We start from the raw sequence: 14,452 nt of genomic DNA on the forward strand, positions 1-14,452 counted from the left end.
GGGGTCTGGAGCCTTAATGGCAGCCTTTCCTTCCCCCCCAAAATTGCAATTGTTCTGGTTCGTAAAAAATATATTTGTTCGCCTGATAAGTAATACAACATTTACAAGGAAATCTAAGCTGATAGGTTGCTCCCAAACCCAGAACTGACTGACAAAACGTCAGAAATTTCTTGCGTCTAGCCTGCGTCCACTTTGAAACATCAGGAAAAATAGCAATCTTGTGATCATAAAATTCAACATTTTCAGTTCTATAGAAGAGACGAAGAACAGCTTCTTTGTCGTGCAAGAAAACAAAGGTCACAAGCAAAGTAGCTCTCGCTGAAATTTCAATCTGTGAGGATTCCAGCATCCCGGTAAGATCCAATTCTCCAGGATGCGTAGATGACTTATCTTTTTCCTCTTTCAAAATGTTAAGATAGTACAATTTCTGCAGCGGAGGCATAATAGTCTCTGGAAATTTTAATATTGAAGTCAGAAAAGAATGAAAAAGTTCTCTAGGAGATTGTATTCTAGATACAGGAAAATTAAGAAGTCTCAAGTTTAAATTTCTATTAACATTTTCTAAGTTTTCAATTTTCCTGATTAAATTTTTATCTTTCATCTGAAGGTTAGATGCAAATTTTAATTCTGAGACTGTTTTCTCTACTTGATCCAATCTACCTGATTGTAGTTGAATTTTCTCTTCACAGTTTTTAATTTGAATTGTAGTTTGTTGAGTTGAGGTAATAAATTGGGAGCATACCTGATGAAGGCTCTCCATGGCTCCCCACATCGCCTCCATGTCCACCACTTCTGGCTTAATCAGGGGTTTCAGAGGCTGAATTGGAGAGACTACTCCTTTTTCAGCACTCATCGCTCCCTGAGTGCCTCCTCCTCCCCCTGCCGCTTGCTGGTAACCCGGCATAGATCAAACCACCTCCAGGGTCAAAGGCAACACCATCGACTCCGACAGAGACTCACTCCCCGACGCTTCCCGCTGAGTCGAGGGACTGCCCGACATCATCCCGGGACAGGGGGGCATTACAGGCCCAAGCAGGCTCAGTGAAAAGTCACTGTCCAACTCAGACGTCTGCCCCCCTCGGAGAGCAGATTCACCCGATCCAAAAGGGACAGCATAAGCTGTAATAGCTGTCTGACGTGTGATAGAGGAGGCCGGGAGATCTCTCCTCTGTTTCTTCCTACGTTTTGGAATTCCAAAAATCTAACTCCACTGCTAAAAGCAGGTAAGGAAATCTTCACAGAAGAAAAATGCTGCAAGAGGGGGAGCCTCTTACAGCACGTCTCTCCCTGACGCCATCTTGGCCTCACCCCTCCCCTTCAATCTTTTTCTTTGCACACTATCCATTCCACTACAGCATGCCACAGTGCCCCCTGGCTGCCAGTGCCACTACTCATTCCCCAGAACCCTTTTGAGCATTGGTGGCTGAGCTGCCTTGCAGGTAAAACTGGTTAAGCAACCAGTCTTACTTGCATGGAAAACTTTTGAGAATCTCCCCCTGAGTCACTTCTCTTTCTACTTCTCTTTGAAGGAGTCATGGCAGCAGTAGTCTATAATAGAGATTGACGAGGGGACAAATTTTGTCCCGCCCCCTCAAATTCTTTTCCTGTCGCTACCCCATTCCTGCAAGCTCTCATCTGCACAAGCTTCAAACACTTTAAAATCATAAGTGTTCAAGGCTTGTGCTGTTAAGGCAGAGCTTACAGGAATGGGGCAGGGACAAGGACAGCAACAAAACTCATTGGGACGGGATGAGGAATTTGAGTTTTGTGTCCCGTCACTAGAATGTCAGAGCTTGAATCAGAGCAGTGATCAAACATTAAATTTCTTGTTAAACTTGGCAAGACTGAAAGTGAAATCAGGGACATGTTAGTCCAAGTTTATAGGGATAATGCCATGAAGAAAATGGCACAATACAAATGGATTAAACATTTTTCTGAGGGGAAAGAAAGCCTCACTGATGAAGAGAGGTCAGGGTGGCCAGTAACAAGTAGAACTGCCCAAAACATTGCAAAAATTTGTCAAATTGTGTGTCTAAATCGTTGGCTGACTGTGAGAAGCATAGCAGACCAAGTAAACATCGATATAGAAACAGGTTAGCAGGCACAGGTAAGGTAAGGTAGGTCAAAGCAAGGTCTGTCAAAGTGTGAGACCAGAATTGATCCGGTCCATGAAAAGAAGCATCTTTACTGCTTTCTGGAAGGTCAATAGGTTATCAAGTGCCCTAATGGCAGGAGAGAGCTGATTCCATAATTTAGATATGCTATAGCAGGGGTAGGGAACTCCGGTCCTCGAGAGCCATATTCCAGTCAGGTTTTCAGGATTTCCCCAGTGAATATGCATGAAATCTATTTGCATGCACTGTTTTCAATGCATATTCAATGGGGAAATCCTGAAAACCCGACTGGACTACGGCTCTCGAGGACCGGAGTTCCCTACCCCTGTGCTATAGGAATATGATCGCTTTTGGGCTGTTTGCTGGAGGGTTGGAAAGTCTGAGTTCCTGTTGCAAACAGAGGGACCGCTGAGAGTGATATATTGAGAGTTTCTTCGCTACATAGTCAGGTGTCATGTCGTGGAAGCATTTTATTTATTTATTCAATTTTTTAGCCCATCCTCCCAAAGGAGCCCAGAACGGGTTACAAAGTACATCCATAATAATCCAGAGAGATCAGAGATGACATAAATTACAATATAGACATGACAATAAAATATATGCACTAAGTAGCATCTGGTGAGATTAGGTGACGTAGGTGCGTTGACTGAGTGGCATTTCTGAGTGAATTACTTTAAGACAGGGGTGTCCAATGTCGGTCCTCAAAGGCCGCAATCCAGTCGGGTTTTCAGGATTTCCCCAATGAATATGTATGAGATCTATTAGCATACAATGAAAGCAGTGCATGCAAATAGATCTCATGCATATTCATTGGGGAAATCCTGAAAACCCGACTGGATTGCGGCCCTCGAGGACCGACATTGGACACCCCTGCTTTAAGGCGCTGGGTTAGTAAAGAGGAAGAGTCTAAGGCAGTGATTCCCAACCCTGTCCTGGAGGAACACCAGGCCAATCAGGTTTTCAGGCTAGCCCTAATGAATATGCATGAGAGAGATTTGCATAGGATGGAAGTGATAGGCATGCAAATTTGCTTCATGCATATTCATTAGGGCTAGCCTGAAAACCCAATTGGCCTGGTGTTCCTCCAGGACAGAGTTGGGAACCACTGGTCTATGGCATAGGCATATACACCAGCCATTGAGCTAACTTAAGTGCTCACACCTGGACTTATGCTTGTATTCTATAATGGCAAATGCATGCACAGTTGCATTATAGAAATCACGGCCTTCTTTGCATTTGGGACAAGATCATAAATTGCCCTTTCTTCCCTTCTCTACAGCCTCCCTGTGAAGAAATCAGAAATGAGAAAGCGGGAAGATAGAGATGGGTAATATAACATAACATTAAAGTAAGTTGTTTGCAGTTTGCTTTTATGATGTGGCAAAGTTCAGATTTGTCATCAGCACAAACACGAGAGAAAAGTGCAGAATCAGCAGGGGGGAGGGGGAGGGGGAGGTCACCTGACACAGCATCCATTAGAGGAGCTGTCAGCCAAGGCGTGTGCTCCATCTGATGGCATTTCACGCAACCATGAGCCTCAGAACACAGCAGCCATTAGTGGCCAAGGAAACAAACCGTCCTGCAGTTCAGACCCAGCAGCAAATGTGGACTGCCTCAGTAGTAGGTAGCATAAAACCCAGAGTTAGAAAAATTGTAAAAGACCAATGGCCTCTGCTACTGAAAAAGGAATATCCAAAACAAAAAAAGAAACCGATGTTCTTGATGACATAATTTATTATTAAAAAATATATAAAAATATAAATCAATTAAAAAAAAAACAATCAATATGGCTAAAAGTGCAGGTAGCTGCTTTGCACAAACATGTACACATAATCAGTGGTGCCCCTCTCTTGTCCTCTTCTCCACCCCCACCCCATCTGCTCCTTCCCCACCCCCTCCTGCCGCACATGCTCACCCCTTCCCTTCCCCCGTACCTGTTTAATGTTCCCGTTGCGAGCAGCAACCTCAACCTGCTGCTCGCGCCATTGTCAGCTCTTCCTCTTATGTCACTTCCTAGGTGCGGGTCCAGGAAGTGATGTCATAGGAAGAGCCAATGCTGGCGCGAGCAGCAGCTTGGGGTTGCTGCTCGTGCCACGAATGTTAAAGAGATACAAGAGAAGGGAGAACTTATTTGAATTTCCCTTATTACTTTGCAGTTCGCACTCATATGCTTATATACTGAAAGGTCCTGGGATGTTTTACAACTTATTACCATTTGGGTAAATGAGAACCAACAACTTGCCTAAACAGGGGTTCCTGGGCAGAGTTGTTAAGACTGAGGACCCTCTACACACATTTAAGATTGGTGGTTATATTATTTTGAAAAACTATATTTAGTTCTCCATAGTCTCTTATTTTGAAAGATTTTTCTCCGTACTTTATCCATTTATCTTTCTATCTCAGGTTTGTTGGTCTAAAGATGTATGTAGGGTAGAAAGTGAAAAAAGAGAGAAAAACAGCAAATGGATAATCTGGCCCTGGATACACAGTTAGGAGCACAGACAGAAGGAAGTGCAACCAGAGACTGGGAAAAGATGATTAGAAAAATAAAATCACAATAACAAAGGTAGGGGGAATGATTTTCTTTTCAATTTAGTGATTGAAATGAGTCAGTTTTGAGAATTTACATCTGCTGTCTATATTTTGCACTGTTCAAATGCATTTGTTTCTATTTCTCAGGGGTTGTACTGCCTGTAGAGTCTTGCATTTTAGGATTTTGTTTGTATATATTAGTACTTTTAGTTTGTGGTCCCGTATTTGCATAGGGGATATCTGTGTTCTGGTAGGCATGAATGTTGAGAAGCATACAGTGCGCTTGTGTAGTTTAATTTTGTGGTTAACCATTATGTGTTGTTAATAAGATTTAAATACTTTATTATTTCACAGCTCTAGTTCATCTATTACATATAATTAAAATTCATTCCATTCATGAATACACTGATTCAATGACCAATCGAGCTGGGGAAAAAACATAAGGCCTGTTGATACTGGCCGTATCTTCTTAATACTCCTGCCGCTAAAAATAAAACGACAGGGTGATCTAAAGTCACAATCCCAGCGGATGTAAAATCATGTGCAAATAGTGCAGATTGTGCAAATGAAAGCAATGAGTGCAAATAGTGCAAAAAAGTGCCTAATTACAATATGGTTCAATGCCTGGCCCCCCGACTCGAGTTTCGTGCTCTTCTTCAGGAGGGGTCTGTGTTAAAAACAAAACCTAAAAAAGTGGGTGGAAATAAGGGTGTGTCTTATGAAGCAAATATACCCCCCCCCCCTCTCCCGCGGTACCTTTAAATTGGACGGTTGCCTGCTGAGTATGTCGGGGCCAGCGGTGCTGGTGTCTGGGCCCTTAGCACTGCCTGAGTTGGGTGTTTGCTGGACAGCTGCCTGCTGACCGCCGGTGTGTTGGGGCCGGCGGCGCACTGGCGTGCTGCTGCATGAGCGCGCACCATTTCCTGAATGGCTGTTGTCAGTCCCGCAAGCAGCAGCTATTCAGGGGTGGTGCGTGCCCACACAATGGTGCGCATGTGTGCTGCTGGCCCTGACATGCCGGTGGTCGGTGAGTTAAAGAGGTGTCGCGAGCCAGCTGGCCCTGATGTACCAGTGGTCAGCGAGTTCGGGTGGTGTCACGGGCTGGGGCATTGACGTGCTTGTGTGCCGCTGGCCTCCTTTCCACCCTTTGGTTTCTGCAAATTGAGATGAGCAGCAAAGGGGACTGGAGAACCGAACTCCACATTATTTACCAAGTAAATGCTAAGGTGCAAATATTTTATAATTGCCTTTTGCTAGGTGTTAAATAAGGATAGCAGGGAAAAACAAAACAAAGCATTGTTATATAGTTTCCTGCGTTGCTTGAAAGTTTTTTTTTTTTTGCTTTATTTCACTTGTTTCAGGGCAGTTTTTGTTAATTGAGGTAGCTGCTTTCCACTTGTGGCAAATAATTCCGAACTTCCTGATCACAACCCAAACCTTTCTCCCTGGCCACTAGCATATTTTGGAATAGCCACCAGCTGTGTGATGGTACTGTGGCACCATGTGGACTTGGGAGGAGTTATGGCTGTGAACCTGAAACACTACATTCTGGAGGAAGTGGTTGCTGGATGGCTGTCAAATAACAGGTTTTTTAAAAAGTGCTTTGAAGTTTTTAACTTTTAAATTAAAGGGTAATGTTGATGCTTTTATTGGCTCCAGAGGTTACTGCTGCTGGCTGCAGCCTCTGGAAATTATATACCTTACCTGGCCTGACTTCCCTTCTGCTAATAGGGCTGGTACATAGTGGAAGTGTTTGGCTGCAGGGTCCTGTGCAAGATGCTGGAAGATGTGTATTTTAAATAGATTTTAGTTAGCAAAATGATGTAGAGGACAGGGTGCAGAGCCTGGCAGGGAGTGAGGGGGGTTGGGTACAGAGCCTGGTATATTTTAGTTTACAATTTGGTTCATAATGTTTTTTTCCTTGTTTTTCTACTCTAAATCTAGGGTGCATCTTATGGTCAGGTGCGTCTTATGGAGCGAAAAATATGGTATATTGTGTGTGTGTGTGTATATATGAAAAATGAATAGAAAAAAATGGTATTACAATTAGTACTATTATGGGGGTGGGGTCTGGGATGGAGCTTGGGTGCGGTCTATTAAACAGTCTATTCACTCCCCAGCAACTCTCCTGCATGTTTTTCTCTCTTTCTCCCCTCATAGTTCATCTGTAGTACAGAAATTATTTTTTGCATTCTTGAAAATGTGTTCCCTTAGATCCTATTTAAGTACCAAGGCTCTTTGCACTCTAAATTTGTGCTCTTATACTGACATGTCTTGATTATTGCAATTCTCTCTTGTTGGCTTCCCATCTTATCAAATCAGATGTATCCAGCTTGTACTGAACATGGCCGTCAAACTGCTCCACAACACCAAATGCTCAGATTTCAACTGATGTTTGAACACTGGCTCACAATTAGCTACAGGAATCATTTTGAACTTCTCCTGACCTTCCAGTTTTTGTCATCTTTATTGTTTCTTGTTGTCTAGGTTCACTTAGATCTTCCAACTAAAACTTAAGATAAGAATTGTCTTACCGGGACAGACTCAAGGTCCATCAAGTCCAGTATCCTGTTTCCAACAGTGGCCAACCCAGGTTCCAAGTACCAAGCTCTATTCCAAGTTGTAAAACAGATTTTATGCTGCTTATCCTAGGAATAAGCCGTAGATTTCCCCAAGCCATCTCAACAAAGGCCTATGGAGTTCTCTTTTAGGAAATTATCCAAACCTTTTTTAAAATCCCACCAAGCTTACTGATTTTTTACCACATTCTCTGGCAACAAATTCCAGAGTTCAATTACAAGTTGTGTGAAGAAATCTTTCCCGATTTGTTTTAAATCTACTACTTAGTAGCTTCATCGCATGCCCCTAAGTCCTAGTATTTTTGGAGAGTTAACAAGCAATTCACATCTACCCTTTCCATACCACTCAGTATCTTAAAGATCTCTATCATATCATCCTTGAGCTGTCTCTTCTCCAAGCATAATATACTTGGACTTCCAGAAAGCGTTCGACAAAGTTCCACACGAAAGACTTCTCAGGAAACTACAAAGCCATGGCATAGAGGGAGATATACAAAGATGGATAGGCAAATGGCTGGAAAACCGAAAGCAGAGAGTGGGCATAAATGGGAAGTTCTCCGACTGGGAGAAAGTGACTAGTGGTGTACCCCAGGGCTCGGTACTTGGGCCGATCCTTTTTAATATTTATATCAATGACCTGGAGGAAGGAACATCCAGTGAGATCATCAAGATTGCAGACGATACAAAACTATGCCGGGCGATCAGATCGCAGGAGGATAGAGAGAAACTCCAGAGCGACTTGTGTCGGTTAGAAACATGGGCGGAGAAATGGCAGATGAAGTTCAATGTGGAGAAATGCAAGGTAATGCATTTAGGAAATAAGAATAAGGAATACGAGTATACAATGTCAGGTGCAACTCTGGGGAAGAGTGAACAAGAAAAGGACCTGGGTGTACTGATAGATAGGACCCTGAAGCCGTCGGCACAATGCGCGGCAGCGGCAAAGAAGGCAAATAGAATGTTGGGCATGATAAAGAAAGGAATCTCGAGTAGATCGGAGAAAGTTATAATGCCGCTTTATAGGGCAATGGTCAGACCACACTTGGAATACTGCGTCCAACATTGGTCTCCCTACCTAAAGAAGGATATAAAACTGCTGGAGAGGGTGCAGAGACGAGCGACAAAACTGGTGAAGGGTATGGAGAGACTGGAATATGAGGATAGACTTATAACACTAGGATTGTTCTCCCTTGAGAAAAGGAGACTGCGTGGGGATATGATCGAGACCTTCAAAATACTGAAAGGAATCGACAAAATAGAGCAGAGAAGATTATTTACACTGTCCAATTTGACACGGACTAGAGGACATGTAATGAAGCTAAGGGGGGGCAAGTTCAGGACTAATATCAGGAAGTTCTGCTTCACTCAGAGGGTGGTTGACGCCTGGAATGCCCTCCCAGAGGAGATTATTGCGGAATCGACCGTCCTAGGCTTCAAGAGCAAACTAGATGCATATCTCCTTAAGAGAGGCATATAAAGATATGGTGGACTATAAATTACGCCAGGTGTACACCTGGCAGGGCCTCCGCGTGTGCGGATCGCCGGACTTGATGGACCGAAGGTCTGATCCGGAGATGGCAGTTCTTATGTTCTTATGTTCTTATGTTCCCTAGCCGCTTTAACCTTTCCTCATAGGGAAGTCGTCCCATCCCTTTTATCATTTTCTTTGCCCTTCTCTGTACCTTTTCTAATTCAGCTATATCTTTTTTTGAGATACTGCAACCAGAACTGCACATAGAATTCGAGGTGCGGCCGTACCATAAAACAATACAAGGGCATGATAACATTTTCATCTTTGTTTTCCATTCCTTTCCTGATAATTCCTAACATTCTAATGCTTTCTTAGCCACAGCTGCACATCCTCAACAATGACACCTAGATCCTTTTCCTGGGCACTGACTCCTAACACTGACTCCCAGCATCACATAACTATAGTTCTCGTTCCTTATTCCCACATGCATCACATTAAACATCATCTGTCATTTTGATGCTCAGTTTCCCAGTCTCACAAGGTCCTCTTACAATTTTTCACAATCCTCTTGTGATTGAACAACTTTGAACAACTTTGTGTCATCAGCAAATTTAATTATCTCACTAGCTATTCCCATCTCAAGATCATTGATAAATATGTTAAAAAGCAGCTTTCAAGATCCTATTTGGCATTTTCACTACTCTGGTTCCTTTAGATTGAAATGTCCATAGATCTCATCTTGCAAGAAGTTCTCAAAAACTAAAACTTTTATTTCCTTCCCTTAGGGGTAATAATAGATCTACCAGGAGATTCAGTTACGCTTTTGTTTTCAAATTGACTGAGCTATGGAATAACATACCGCTTTTACTAAGAAGTTTGGGATCCTTCTTTCACATCCGGAAAGCTCTGAAGACTTTCCTGTTTGCTAAACATTTTTAAAACTAGCCCTTTTTCTTAATTTAGATTTTCTGTTCTATTTTCTCTTAAAGTATTATGTTACCACTTACTGTAAACCGTCGAGCGCCATTTGGTTGATGATCTGGTCTATAAAACTAAGGGGATGGGGGCAGAATACCCATGTAGAGGTACACATTTTATGCACTCCTGCCCACTCCTACATATACCCATACTCACCTACCCACTCACCCAGCCCCTCCCCCCATGCATCCTTCCATCCCACACACCTTCCTCCTCACCCCATACACAAGCTGCACATCTCCTACAGCCATGCTATATATATATACACACATACACTCTCCCCTCAACTCCCCCCTCATCTAAGGATCCTCTGTGTTTATCCAAGGCTTTACCCTCACTCCCCCCCCACACACACACACAGTTAAAGGTCAGTCCTTTTCCTCTCCCTTCCCCCAAAACTAGGGATCTTCTGTACTTATCCCAGGCTTTACCTCTCATAATTAAGGATCCTCTGTGCTTTACCCATCATTCCTTCCACAGCTAAGGATCTTTTGTGCTTTTCCCAGGCTTTACCCTTCCCTCCCCCCACAATTAAGGATCCTCTGTGTTTTTTCCAAGCTTTTCCCCCTCACTTTCTCCACAGCAAGGATCCTCAGTGCTTCTCCCAGGCTTTATTCCTCCAAGCTTGTCCAGATGTTGATCATAAGGGAGGGACTTTATGAAAATCAGACACCAGAGGTCAAGACCTGAAATATCTCTGATAGTAGGGCTGTTTTCTCTTGGCCCACTGAAGTCCTTCCCTTGCTACTACTTATCACATATATAGCACTGAAAGGCGGACGCAGCGCTGTACATTTTGGAAGAGCTTACAATCTATCTTGGACAGACAGACAGACATGACATATAGGGTTGGGGATGCAGAACCCAAGTTGAAAGGAGTTAGGAATTGAAAGCACTCTCAAAGAGGTGGGCTTTTAACTGGGCCTTGAATACTGCCAGAGACGGAGCCCGCCTTAGGGATTCGGGCAGCTTGTTCCAAGAATACAGTGCAGGAAGGCAGAAGGGACGGAGTCTGGAGTTGGCACTTGAAGAGAAGGGACTTACAAGCTGAGCAGAGCTCGGGGGGGATCGGGGGAATCATAGGGGGAGATAAGTGAAGAGAGATAGTGAGGGGCAGCTGAGTGAGTGCATTCCTGCTTGCAGATTATTCTTGATTTAGGACCTATTAATACTTCCATCATGTTCCTCCTTCCAGTTTTATAGTTTATTGTATCTATTTCATTAATTACGAAACTAAAATGGCTTTTTCATAGTCTTGTTTGCTAACATAAGTAGTTTTTGTCTGATAAGGATTAATAAGCAGTTTTCTTGGACTTTGGTTCTATGATAAAGGTATTAATGGCTGATTGTATCAGGGGACGAAAATACCTGTCTGGATGTTCCCTAGGCTGCATGCATTAGAATTTCCCAGGTCTGTATTGCAATAAATCTTTCCATTTTATAAATATGACACAAGGAATTCCACCAGAAATTATAATTTAATCTACTCCAGTTTTTCCAATTATAGGTAATTTGTTGAATGGCAACCCCAGTCATTATAAGTAATAATTTGTTATTATTTGAAGAAATCTGACTTTTTGCTCTCATTGCCATACCAAACAGCACAGTATCATATGATAATGCCACTGGGTTGTTTAATAAACAATTCATTTGGTCCCAAATTGATTTCCAAAAATTCATAATAAATGGACAATAGAATAATAAATGATCCAAAGTCCCAGCCAGCATCTATTAGACTTAGACAGTGCCAGCATCTATTAGACTTAGAGCTATCTAATTTTTGTAACCGAACAGGGGTCCATAATGCTCTTTGTAACAGAAAAAAACAAGTTTGTCTCATAGATGCCGACATTGTACATCTCATCCTCCAAGTCCAAATTCGTGGCCATTGAGACGCAGAAATTTGATGCTTAATATCAATACTCCAAATGTCTCTCAGACCAGTGTTTGGTTTCTTTTTAATAAATCCAGTCAGCAATTTATACCACTGGGTGGCCCGGTGACCCAAGAAATCCGCCTGAAAGCATAAGAACTCCATAATATATTGATTATTAAGGTTTTTCCATTCAGGGAACCCCGCCTGAATGGCCTGCTTCAGTTGCAACCATCTAAAACTTTCTGATTTATTGAGGCCATACTTATGTTGCAACTGTGAAAACTCAAGCAGTTTACCATTAGAGATAACATCATCCAATAAACGTATTCCTGCTATCATCCAATGGTTCCAGGCAAGCTTTTCTCCTCCAATTTGAATCTTGGAGTTCAGCCATATAGATTGATTTGTAGATTTGTGAATTGAAATATTTGTTAAATTACTTACATATCGTAATGTTTTCCATGTATCAGCTAATATTCTGTTATCTTTACAATACATAGGCATTTTGATACTGAGAACATGGCATAGACATATTGGAGACATGAGTTGCCATTCTAACCACAACCAATGAGGGAGTTTTTCCATGAGCTCTGGGAAATTTCAAGATGTATGGGAGCTATTAACAAAATATTGTACTGATTAGATGACATTTTTTCCCTTAAATTTACAGGTTCAATTATGAGGGGGGAGTAAGGGTAATTTTATTATTACATATTGTACAAGGTATTTGATTATATAATAGGAAAGGGTGGGAAGGGTGGGAGATAAGAGCATATCATTTGTATTATTGATGATTATTGAGTGATATATTTATTGTTAATCTGTTTTAACATATTGACACTTATTTTAAGTTTGAAAATGAATAAAGATTTATTTTACTTTTTTTTTTTAAAGAACTTCCCAGGTCTGGAGCAGAGATGGGCTCATGGCCTGATAATGGTATCCAGGACTTTGTGATTCTCTGCCCCCTCTTGCTAAAGACTACTTGAATTCCTGATGACAAATCAGTGCTTGTTGTTCTATTAATATATAGGGAATATGGATTTTAATTAAACGTCCTGCTACTGAGTTAACATACACTAACAAATCCAGGACTGCAAAAACATTCAAAATTTTTATTCAAAATATTATCATCAAAATGCTTCATGCAGAAAATATATATGTGATGAATGAAGTGCTCAGAACCTTAAAACTCTTACATATCGGAGACAAGAGATTTGAGGAACCATCACCGCACTTCTTATGTTCCTATCCACCACCCAGCACCACTGTGAAATATAGGGGTCCTTTTACAAAGGCGCGGTAGCGGTTTAACGCATGGAATACTGCGCGTTAAACCGCCTGCCGCGCTAGTACCTAACACCTCCATTGACGAGGCATTAGGATTTTAGGCTGCCGCAGGGTTTAGCGCGTGATGAAAAGTCCGACGCGCTAACCCCCGTAGCGCGCCTTGATAAAAGGAGCCCATCGTCTCGCTGTATCTTATAGCTGGTGGGTATGATAACCAATTTCCATGTGATGCAAACACTTGCACTCCTCAGAAGTATCTTGTAGAATTCACCATTATCTATATATATAAAACTGGAGGTATGTATGTGTGTATGTGCCGCGATCACGCAAAAACGGCTTGACCGATTTGAACGAAACTTGGTATGCAGATCCCTCACTACCTGGGGTGATCTGTTCTGGGGGTCTCGCAGCCCACCTGCACACGTGGGCGGAGCTACAAACAGAAAATCAGATTTCACCCATTCATGTCAATGGAAAAAATGTAAAAAGCTGCCATTCTCACTGTAATGCAAAAACGGCTTGACCGATTTGAACGAAACTTGGTATGCAAATCCCTCACTACCTGGGGTGATATGTTCTGGAGGTCTTGCGGCCCACAACTCTATGTTGCTCAAGGGTGGGTTCACCCAATAATTTATATGTTCTTGCTCCAGGAGGTGAAACTAAAAATGTTGTTTATAATCACGTTTTGCGTTAGTTGTATTGTATTCATTTTGTCAAATATTTCACATTATAATTTGAATATTGTACTTTTTATTAAGCTGTAAAACAATAATTTCATTCACCACTATAAAGTATCTTTATTTCAATCCATTTACAGTGTTATTGCTATAATTAAATACCCGTGCAACGCCAGGGCATCAGCTAGTAAATCATAAAATTTCAACTCTGTTGTTACAGCTCTCCTCAACTCAGATCTGGGTTTCGCCCGCTGGCTTTCTCAGAAGGAGAAATCCCAACCACTACACCAAATAACAAATTACATTAGTGATTTCTATTCCGCCATTACTTTGCAGTTCAAGGCAGATTACAAATGGATTGTCAGGATATCAGAAGTGTGTTGGGAGTAGTTAGTGCATTTCTTTAAATTGCTAAGGATTATATCTGAATTGTCATGATATTAGAAGTACATAAGGAGTAGTTGCAGGTGATGGTTGGGGTAGTTCTGACTGTGTTAGTTCAGTTTGATGTGTTTTTTTAAATAGAAGGGTTTTTATTTTTTAAAGGTTTTGTAGTCTGTGGTCGAGGTCAATAGATTGTACATACACTTGCCTCAGCACCATACTTAATCATTAAATCACACTAATACCAGTATAATACTTAACCATAAAGATTACTTACAATTACCTTATGCAGCAAATTCTCAAGGACAGAACAACTCCGCCAGTAACTACTACTTCCTGTTTTGAGCACGTTTCAGTGGCATTTTAAAGCCTTTATAACATGTGACAGCAGTCCCAAAGAGATGACATCATCCGAAGCTAACAGCACCCAAATATGACTTGTACAGAAATAAATAAATATTGTGTCTCAACTCATCACATCGTTTTACAGAGATTCTCAAATAAAACATTAATCTGCCATGCAGCTGGTACCCGCAGCATTTTGAATA

The 14,452-nt window shown here is 41.8% G+C and overlaps 1 long non-coding RNA gene across 1 annotated transcript; it reads left to right on the forward strand.

Annotated features, from left to right (window-relative positions):
* The first annotated feature begins 976 nt into the window (after positions 1-976).
* LOC117347739 lies at positions 977-13,234 on the forward strand. The gene is made up of 3 exons (XR_004536827.1): positions 977-1,223; positions 3,394-3,462; positions 12,445-13,234. It is a non-coding gene; the product is annotated as an uncharacterized LOC117347739 (long non-coding RNA).
* Positions 13,235-14,452: the final 1,218 nt, after the last annotated feature.

The sequence above is a fragment of the Geotrypetes seraphini genome, chromosome 13 (assembly GCF_902459505.1).
Source record: "Geotrypetes seraphini chromosome 13, aGeoSer1.1, whole genome shotgun sequence".
In the NCBI taxonomy this organism is placed as follows: Eukaryota; Metazoa; Chordata; class Amphibia; order Gymnophiona; family Dermophiidae; genus Geotrypetes; species Geotrypetes seraphini.